The sequence below is a fragment of the Clytia hemisphaerica genome, unplaced genomic scaffold (assembly GCF_902728285.1).
Source record: "Clytia hemisphaerica strain Z4C2 unplaced genomic scaffold, Clytia hemisphaerica genome assembly, whole genome shotgun sequence".
In the NCBI taxonomy this organism is placed as follows: domain Eukaryota; kingdom Metazoa; phylum Cnidaria; class Hydrozoa; order Leptothecata; family Clytiidae; genus Clytia; species Clytia hemisphaerica.
Genome location: NW_027103680.1, coordinates 921696 through 932978, shown reverse-complemented (window position 1 = coordinate 932978; position 11283 = coordinate 921696).

Sequence of the window (11283 nt, the reverse complement as noted above, 5' to 3'; positions counted from 1 at the left end):
TCAAGATCCCAAGACAATTAAAAAAACTTGAAAGCTTGAAATGAAACAAAATGACTGATTGCTAACGTTTAGCAGCCAAACAAGTCAACCAACCAAATTTTGCTATTTAATGATTTTATTCCTCAGATAGGGCTTCAATTTTAGGCTTTAATTAAACGTTGAAGTAAAAATAATTTTGCACATGTAAATGAGTCGGTGTTTGAGGCCCGGCAAAATTTCCAGGAAATAGCCTCTTTTGGGGTGTGAGGATTTAGATGGGTCTCTTTGCTCCATAGATCTTATTCTTGGGAAGCAGTTCTTCAAATTAATTTTCAAAGATGGCTCAGACCAAATTTTTCCATCTTCATATCTGTCTGTATGGCTTATTTTTAGTTAATTTTTTAATCTTTTTTTACAATAACATTTGTCTTTTCACAAAAATATGATTATAAAACCAACACGGGGGTTACCTTTCTTTACAACAAACCGTCAAAGCAAACTTTATAAAGATCAACCATGTAAATGTCACTAGTTTTCATAATATTTGGATAATATTAAAACCTTTTGTACATAATTAGTTCTTCAAAACTTCCCTTTCCTGTTGCAGGCTTTAAAGTTCATGTTGACCTCCAGTTGCTTTCCCCAGCCCATCCAGTCTAAGCTTAAACTCCTATAATCAGGATTAAAAACTAGGCAAGTATTATCTCTTATTATTTTTTCCCTTTGCAACAATACAATGCAGACAAGTTGACACAACGCATTGACAAGTAATCCCTGAGAGAAGTTTATATCGAAATTTGCAACAAAAACGAAAGTGGTCTCTTCTACTGATTGCTTCCCGGCGCTCCTTTGCAGCTGTTTATCAAATTTCCACCAATGAGGTTGCTGCACTTCAAATGGCCTTTCTTTTTGGCACCGGAGGCCTCTCAGTGCCTTGCAAGACGGGCAGCAGCTGTAAAATCCCACCTTTCATATACCGTGAGATCAGGTAACTTGCATCAGTGGAGGCTAATATGCATAGCCCTCAAATGAATGATCTATCTATCTATATACTTAAGTAACATCAGGCCCGAAGGCCCATTTCTGCTACATATAAAATACAATATTGTTTAATAAAATAATTTTATTCATAAATATCAATAAATATTAAAATCATTCTAAAAATCAAAGGGCTAAAAAAGAAAAGGGGTGATAAGTGTGTCCAAGCTGAGTTGAAAGTGTAAGACTTAAGACTAAGAGATTTATTCAAAAAGTTATGAGATTATTTATGAGTTTGGTTGAATTTGAATGCTAAGAAGTAAGATTAGTTGTGAATTTTAGGTGGGTAATGATAAAATACTATAAAATATTATAATGTATCTTCATTGATTAACGTTATATGACCTGGCTGGTCATTAAAATACAAAGTTAAATCAAAACAAAAATGGTAGAGTAGAACTGCGAGCGAAGTTCTTTTGTTTTGAAATTTTGCTGCTTTGATTGGTCAGTCATTTGATGGCTATGCAAGTTTCCCTCCAATGATGCAAGTTATCCGACTTCACGGTATTTGTTTCAATCCGTGATCCTAAGGCTTAGGTTTTCTCTCATCTTCAATTTACTGAAGAAACTGATAAAGCGGGAATTTGATGCGAGATAAAAACTCATTGAATAAAAGAAGAATTTAAAATCTTAAATATTTTCATCTTGAAATCGAAAATGAAAACACTGAGGGAAATTTTTTCATGGGTCTTTTTTACATTTTTGCCCCAAGTGCCACCAGGCTGCAAATATTAAACTGTAAAAGTGCTTACATTTTTTTGCCACCTAATTCCCAATGAACGTTTGTGTTCTTTGTGTTAAAAGTGCTAAATTCTCAATCTCCACCAAACAAAAATCAAATTTGATTTGTTTCGCGCAGTTTGTGTGAAAAGTGGTAAACAAATAATGGCAGCTTTTGAACGCATAAATTTGATTTTAATTTTGCACTAATTATCCGTCGCTATGATGTAATCAAAACAATAAAAACGGGTTTTAACTTTTTAACCAGCCAACAACAATACTTGTAAGTCCTTTTTCCACTTTCGATTTCAATTTTTTGTTCACATTTTTTACATAATTTATGTACGTAACGGGAGGGTTGATACTTCTAACAAGATAGCTGTAATGTCAAGATGTCAATTAATGTAATTAAAAAGTGTGAATTGTAAAAATAATTACCTTTTATTCTGGATCAGTTGCTCATGTTTAATACGATAACAGTTTTGTAATAAAAGTGACTTGTGCGGGAAAAATACGAAACAACTTGGGCTGGTTTCCATCAAGAAACAAACAGACTAAATTGCAAAAATGGCGCGAAGTTGAAAAAAGGGCGGATGTGGTAGCACTTAAGCACTATCAACGCCCTCTTTACCACCCATAAGACCGGATGTTAATTTACGGAAGGCCCGCAATCAAGCCAAGTGCCAGTGTAAAGTAATAAAAACCAGGCTTGATTACGTAACGTTTCAAAATGAGCACGCTCGTACACAGACTTTCTTTTATATTTTCGTGTGCTTTGGAAAATCAAAACATCTCATTACTTTTTATGATGCTGTTACTACTGTTGTCATTTATGACGTTGTGCATATTGCAATAAAAAAAATGTTTTGTTATAAGAAGGAATTATTGTTATTTGGTTCAATTGGTTCAGTGTATCAAATCTCTCAGTTTAGTTGACACTTTGGTATCTTCCTTGCGTCACAGCGAAAGATTTGTTTTTATTTTAGTTTGTATCTTTGAAAGACCCCATTGTAATGTTTTGAGAAAGTTGATTTTCAGATTTTATTGGCCACTACTGTACCATAATGAGCTTTAAAATAGAACTTTGAGGGCCTTACGATTTCTTTGGGGTGTAACCATGGAGAAGAAAATGCTTTTTTGTACCTACCATAAGTATAGGTACCTAAAAAGTATAAGTTTTATGACCTTAAATTAATTTGTGTAATCTCTAGGTCCGAAAAACTTGATTTTTTGAAGGGATTTTTGATAAAATTTTCAATAACTTTGAATTTTACGACACTTTGCGATGATTAAAATTCTTAAAATTAGGAATATTTATGAAAATAACAAAAGATATATCTTTTTTTGAAAAAAGAAGACATTGCATTGTTTTATTTTTGTTTTTGAAGAAAATAGCTTAAGGAAATTTGGAATTAAATTTGCTTCTTTTGAAAACTAGAAATAATCAAATTCACTCATCTCTTAGAACAAGCACTTTAAAAAACCATAACATTAGACATAAACTTAAGCTGAAAAATCACCCGCGAAAGGACAGAAATACCGTGAGAGGTCCTAAAGCCGACAGCCCAGCCTAAAGCCGATGGGGTCTTTCAAAGATACAAACTAAAATAAAAACAAACCTTTCGCTGTGACGCAATGAAGATACCAAAGTGTCAACTAAAACTGAGAGATTTGATACATTGAACCAATTGAACAAATAACAATAATTGCTTCTTATAACAAAACATATTTTTTTATTGCAATATGCACAACGTCATAAATGACAACAGTAGTAACAGCATCATAAAAAGTAATGAGATGTTTTGATTTTCCAAAGCACACGAAATTATAAAAGAGGTCTGTGTATGAGCGTGCTCATTTTGAAACGTTACGTAATCAAGCCTGGTTTCTATTACTCTTTACACTGGCACTTGGCTTGATTGCAGGGCTGGGACTTTGTGTAAGGATACATATAGACGACGTATATTACAATTATTATGTATTACATGACACCTTGCTCCTATTCTAGTAAAGATAATATATGTCGTCAAAGAGTACACTTAAATGAAGAGCTATCCCATTGCGGGCCTTCCGTAAATAAACATCCGGACTTATATAGGTGGTAAAGAGGGCGTTGATAGTTGCCGCCTCATTGATTCGATGTTTGTTATTCAAATTAGTGCTACCGCATCCGCCCTTTTTCAACTTCGCGCCATTTTTACAATTTAGTCTGTTTGTTTTATGATGGAAACCAGTCCAAGTTGTTTCGTATTTTTCCCGCACAAGTCACTTTTATTACAAAACTGTAATCGTTTTAAACATGAGCAACTGATCGATAATAAAAGGTAATTATTTTTACAACTCACACTTTTTAATTACATTAATTGACATCTTGACATTACAGCTATCTTGTTAGATGTTTTGTTTCAAGAGTTCTAGCAATAGTTTATCGTTCAACTTGGAGAGGGAATGTTTGTAAACATAGAATTTTTTTCATAACAGTTATTTGGAGGGGTCGGAATTAGGCTGGGCTGTCGGCTTTAGGACCTCTCACGGTATTCCTTATTCGGCTGACGGTAAATTATTCTCCTGGGAATAGAACCGTCAGATGATCAAATCAAAACATTGATTTGAACCCGCTGAATGTGTGACGTCATAATTACTGCTTTCAGTTTGCGTGTTTTGAAAGTTTGATGTGTGTACTCCGTCTTGGTGGAATCCTTTAATGGCATGAAAACAGAATATACAATGTCTTTAATTAAGAACAAATTTCTAAAAGGCTTTTGTTGTTCTGTAAATATTTCTTTTTGGATTAAGAAATTCCATCTTTTATTGTTCTAATGATTATAATATTTCTTTATAAGATGCTTTTTTGTCTTTTTAATCTTTGTGTAAACTTGCATATTATAACTAAATCCAACCACGGCTTTTTCATTTCGTTCCTCTATTGTCTATTTTTGCATACAATTCAAGATGGCGGATGGAAAGGCGAAAAGGTCTATGCTTTAGCATACATAGAAAAAAAGTTAGAAGGGTTCAAAGTTCACGGAAAAATGAAACATTTGGTTTGACGTCAACCATCAACGAAAGTTGCATGACTTCTGCCTGGATATCCATGATGCAATTATTGTAAAAGTAAAACCCATCAATAAGTCAGCATCACCAGGGTTGCGATCAACCTACGCTTTCCTGAAGCGAAAAGTTCATGGGTAAATGCTGTGTTACACCCATCAATAATAAGCCAGCATCACCAGGGTTGCGATCAACCTGCGCTTTCCTGAAGCGAAAAGTTCTTGTTCTGATCTTAACAATGTATTTACACAAGCTCTTGACGATTGTGTTGTATTCAACAATCTGGCTGAAACCTAACAACATCAAAGACAGATATGTATTCAACACTGACATTACATTCATTCCTGATGGGGATATATTCACCAAAGAAGTGTTCTTCACTATTTCGTACAACATGATCCATACAAAAATTCAGCCCAGAAAACAATCTACATATCATCTGATCAACTTGTTACTGATCCTTAGTGGTCAAATTGAAACCAACCCAGGACCAGCTCGTCCAATTAAATTTCCATGTGGCGAGTGTTACAAAGCTGTGAAATGGGGTCAAAGAGCAATAGCATGTGACTCGTGTGACCAATGGTTCCACAAAGATTGTATTGAAATGAACAGTCTTATCTACCAAGCTTATGAATCAACTCCTGATCTCACCTGGGAATGTTGCAACTGTGGTATCAAAAATATCAGCCCATCATTATTCGACAATACCCTCAACTCCTCAACTGATTCAAACATCTCTAATGCCAGTGATAACACACCAAAGCTATTAGCCAAACAACTCCGTATCTTATGCATAAACTTTTGTAGTATCTGGGACAAGAAAGAACTCCTTGAAGATGCGCTATTCGATGATAACATTGATGTTATCATTGGATCTGAAACCCACTGAGATCCCTGTATCAAGGATAATGAATTTTTACCTGAAACATACAAGTGCTTTCGCCGTGACAGAATAAAAGATAACTCCAAAGGTGGTGCGATCATAATTGTTAAAAGAGAACTCATTGCAGAACAGGTCAAAAAATCAGAGACATGCGAACTTGTCTCAATCAAAATCCAGACACATAAACACCCAGTGATCATCACTTCGTGCTACAGACCTACTGATTCCAATCTTCTTGTAGCTACCAACATATGTAATGAAATCAAAGATCTGAATAACACATTCAAAAACTCTCCACATTGGTTTGGTGGTGATACAATTCTTCCAGATATAGACTGGAACAATAACACTATTGTTAGCAATAATTACAAAAAGAACATCAGCGAAGGATTCCTCAAGACTTTTGACGATTGTGGCTTAGAGCAGCTAGTCAAGTTTCCTACACGTCAGGAAAACACTCTTGACATCATCGCAACAAATCGACCAACTTTTGTCAGCAGAATAGCCCCTCACCCAGGTTTCAGTGACCACGAAACAGCTGTTCTTCTTGACATGGTATGTCATCCTATTCGATCCAAACCTAGCAAACACTGTGGAACAGAGCAAACATTGGGTCCATCAAAGATCAAATCTCTGCTGAAATTGCTGAGTTTACCACTACTTACAACTCTGAATCCCCTGTTAATGACATGTGGAAAGCCCTCAAAGCTCTTATCGAAAATGCCATGCTATCCGTCCCTTCAAAATACACATCAAGTCGTTATTCTCAACCTTGGATAACACAGAAATGTAAAAGGCTATCTCGGCGAAAGAAGAGGGCCTACAAGCGAGCCAAAAAATCATCAAAACCTGCAGACTGGGATCGCTTCAAAAAGCTAACAAACGAATGCAGGAAAGCTTGCAAATCAGCATTCAATAACTTTGTCAAAAACTGTGTAAGCCCAGATGGGGTAAATAATCCTAAGAAACTGCATAGTTCGCACCCCCCCCCCCCTTTATAAAGGGGGGGGGTAGCGATGTTCAGAAAATCTCAGAAAGGGGGGGGTAAGAGAATTTTTTCTAGAAAGGGGGAAGTTTTCAGAAAGGGGGGGTTCATTTAGAAAGGGGGGGTAAGATGTCAGTGGTATGTTTTTTTTGTGTTTTCCCAAATTAGAAGTTTTATTTTTAATTTACAATGCAACGTCTAATGTAACGTTTAATTTACAATGCAATTATTTGCTTATTTACACTGAATGTTCTTGCTTTTTCACCGGTAGAATTATGGTAGGATTTTAAAATTTTGAGGGGGGTAGCATCAAATTTTAAAAGGGGGAAGAACCTAGGGTAGGGGGGGTAGCTCTAGGGTAGGGGGGGTAGTGACCCCCTTCCGAACTATGAACTGTTTCGATTCATAAAATCCCGTAAATGTGAAAATGATGGAGTAGCACCCCTGCGAGACAATGGCAGCTTACACATTGATAACACCAAGAAAGCGAACATCCTCAACAAACAGTTTTCAAATGTCTTCTCCATTCCTGACAATCGAATCCCACCCCTGCAGGGTCAAGCGAATACACCCATGCCAGAAATTAATATCACAGAACCTGGTGTTCGGAAACTCCTTAACGTTATCAACCCTAACAAAGCTGCTGGTCCAGATGGTGTCTCATCAAGATTTCTCAATGAGTTTGCTGACCAAATATCTCCTGGTCTTACCTTAGTGATGCAAGCTTCACTCAAACAGTCTTCCATCCCAGATGACTGGAGGCAAGCCCTGGTTGCCCATGTGTTCAAACCTGGTAAAACATACAAATCCAAAGCCTGTAACTACAGGCCTATCAGTCTTACCTCCATATCCTGTAAAATTTTGGAGCATATTTTACACAGCAACATTATGGACCACCTTGACAACACCAACATTCTGACAGATAGCCCGCATGGTTTCAGGAAACATCGGTCATGTGAATCACAACTTGTAACAACCATCCAAGACCTTGCTAAGTCCCTGAACGAAGCTAAGCAAATCGACTCAATTCTACTTGACTTTTCAAAGGCTTTTGATAAAGTTGACCACAAAAAACTCTGTCTAAAACTTCATCATTATGGCGTAAGGGGTAAAACTCTTTGGATCACCAACTACCTCTCCGATCGCACTCAAACTGTTGTCGTTAACGGCGAGTCATCTGAAAAAGCTAATGTTATCTCTGGAGTTCCTCAAGGCACAGTCCTCGGCCCTCTTTTGTTTTTAGTTTATATAAACGATCTTCCTGAATTGGTTAAATGTAAAATAAGATTGTTTGCTGATGATGCACTCATTTACAGAGTCATTGACTCAATTAATGATGCCATAAGCCTTCAGGAAGACTTAAACCAACTCATGAATTGGGAACATGAATGGTCAATCAACGATGTAAAAATAATAGATAACCAACTACCTCTAGAAGGCACTTCTCCCAAGAGAACAACCATTGTTTTCCTATTGAAATGAGCACTCTATTAAAAAGCTCTGTGTGCAGTGCGTGTTATGCTTTTAGCTAGATTTTGACACACTTTTTGACATCCACTGAATTGATAGAAAACTTGAATTGTTATTTACTGCAAATTTTGGAATTTTTTTCAAAAGATAAAGGTACCAATCTTTAGACAAATTGACTACGGATCGGCCTGATACCACTTAATCTTCATCTGGATAAATAAACGCTCATAAAATGCTGTTATCTGAAAAATATATGTGTGATTTGAAATGCGATATCTCACGTATGAAAAGTGCATGAAGGTTGCATGATACAAAATAAACAGATGAATGTTTATAGAACAATAATATCTAATTAAAAGATTCCTTCTGTGAGGCTGCCTATAGGAAAATACACTTTTTCTAACCCAAATTTTGGAAAAATATACATCACGTGATCGATTCTGTCCAATAGAAGGTTGCAAATGAAGCAAGTTTTTATTTAATTGCACTTTTTACGATGCAAAATGTCATTAATATTTTTACAACTGTAACACGGATGTTTTTTGAGAATCAAGGTAAGTTGTTTATCTATTATTTTTACATCGTTGGGTCAATGGAGTTCAACCCGGACAAATGTAAAGTTTTACGAATCACCAACAAGCGTAATACTATCATTCAACCATATTCAATGCACAACCAAGTACTTGAAGTTGTTGACTCAGTGAAATATCTAGGTGTGTATATCCACAAAAAGCTCTCCTGGAATGTCCATAACGACTATACTGTTAAGAAAGCCAACCAAACTCGATGTTTCATACAAAGGAATCTCAGATCATGTCACCCAAATACAAAGCTCCAATGCTACAAAACCTATGTCCGACCCATCCTGGAATATGGATCAGTCGTATGGGACCCTCACTCAGCCTCCAACATCTATAAGCTGGAAATGGTTCAGAGGAAAGCTGCACGCTTCATCTGGAATGACTGGCGGCAAATGAGTAGTCCCTCATTGATGCTTCGTAATCTTGAACTTAAAACCCTTCAAACCAGGAGAACAGCAAATAAAGTTAAATTCATGCATAAAATTCTTCATGGCAAAGTTGAATCTTTATCCGCTCTTGCACCTCGTGCACGTAACACTCATCTTAAACTTATTCCAATCAATGCAAGGATTCAAACATATGAATTCAGTTACTTCCCGTCAACCATCCGCCTGTGGAATGAATTACCCGTGAATCTCATATCTGAGTTAAATTATGATTCTTTTTGTAAAGGTGTCAATGAGCACTATACTTAACTTGTATGTATCACTTTAATTGTTTACATTTTGCCTTCAATTGCTCATAACTCCTCCTGATTTTAAGCTTTTTATTTTAGCTCTATTCCTGCTGTGCCTTAGTATCTAGTCTCAATCTAGTCATCATCCTCTAATCTCAAACTCTCACTAATTCTATTCTTTTTCTATTCAACTCAGCAGCTAGGTCGTGCATTCAAGGCAAAAGTTATCATTACTATTAATGTTTAAACTCCTTTCTTTTTAGCTTATATTAAACATAATACTGAATCATAATATTATCTATCTATCTATTTAATTAAGTAGCATTAGGCGTGAGCCCATATTCGCCACATATAAAATTTAAAGTTTAAAATAAATATTATTGTTATAATGTACAAGTTTTATTAAAATTAAGGGAAAGAATATAAATACTAGAGCAAGAGTTAAACAAAGTTAACTAAGGCTAAGACTAAGGCTATAGTACTTAAAAATAAGAAAAGTGATATGAAAAATGAATTAATGTGCTAAGTAAAAATTTTTATTGATATATATACAAAATAAAATAAAATAAAACTCCTTCCTAGTATTGAGTAAACCTCAGAAATAATGCAAGAGATTAGTAGATACTAAACAGGAATGAATGAATTAATGACACAAAGATTGTTCTAGGAGAAGGTGCTAAGACTTGGCACAAAGATTGTTCTAGGGTAAGGTGCTAAGACTTGAAAGTGGAAGTAAAGATTCATTGTAAGGCTATAGCTGTAAAAATATATAGTTAGGATAAATGAGATTTAAGTTCGTCAGAAAATGTTGTTAAGTTATCATTCATGGTCACTTCATTATTTATTTATTCATTATTTAATTTTAAGTAATCATATTTATATATTATATAAAAATTTAAATGTATATTTTATATCTTATTAACTTCATCAAGTCTTTCAGGTCTACATTATCACATCTTAGCCTCTCGCTTACTACATCAGTCAGGCACATCCTGGCAAATGAACGGGGTATTTTTCACTTGCGACCATTGGCAAATGAACGGGGTTGAAAACGAAAGTGACGTAATAGAGCCGAATACCCAGTTTAATTGAACCGGGTTGGAAATATTTTGCTTTATTTCAAAGAACTGCATAGATGAATTTTTTATTCCATGGGTCAATTTTGTCTTCGAAGATTGAAGAAACTTTTAACGAAAAAATAAAGTTCCCAGTTTTCTTCCTTTTTTCCCTTTTTCAGTTTGAAGTTCATTTTTATTCATTTTTACGCTTTTAGCCTGAGACGTCCTATCTCATTTACACTGGTAGCAACTCCAGAAGATTTTTCAAGTTTTAATTTTTTTTTCAAAATCTATCCATCTTGTAGAGCTTTGAAAAAGAAAGAAAATGAGGGGTCATAGGCCTCCAGAGGATAAGTGGTTGTAAAGATATTCAAATTTTAGTGTCAAAAATTTGACTAAAAATGTCAAAAAAAGGTTAGGAAAATAGCTTGGAAAAATTCGAAAAATGTGTCAAAAAAGAAAAAAAAAAAAATTCCAGTCATGCTTCTTAAATTTTGCATATCTCTTTTTCTAGTGTAGCTAAAGACCTCAAATTTGGAGGGAGAATTCTTTGATGGTGTTAAAATATTATTATATAAAAATATTTGTAAAATATTTAGTATATTTATCAAAATAACGAAAGATATATCTTTTTTTGAAAAAAGAAGACATTGCATTGTTTTATTTTTGTTTTTAAAGAAAATAGCTTGGAAAAGGTTGAAATGAGTCAAAAAAGGTGGTAGGACCCATTTTCAAGGGGCCTCTGGAAATGGAGGAACAAAAACTTATTAGTAAAGAATAAGTTTTTCTGAAAGGAGAAACCCCAAATGAAAAGAAAATCCATTTCGGCAGAAATAAAAACT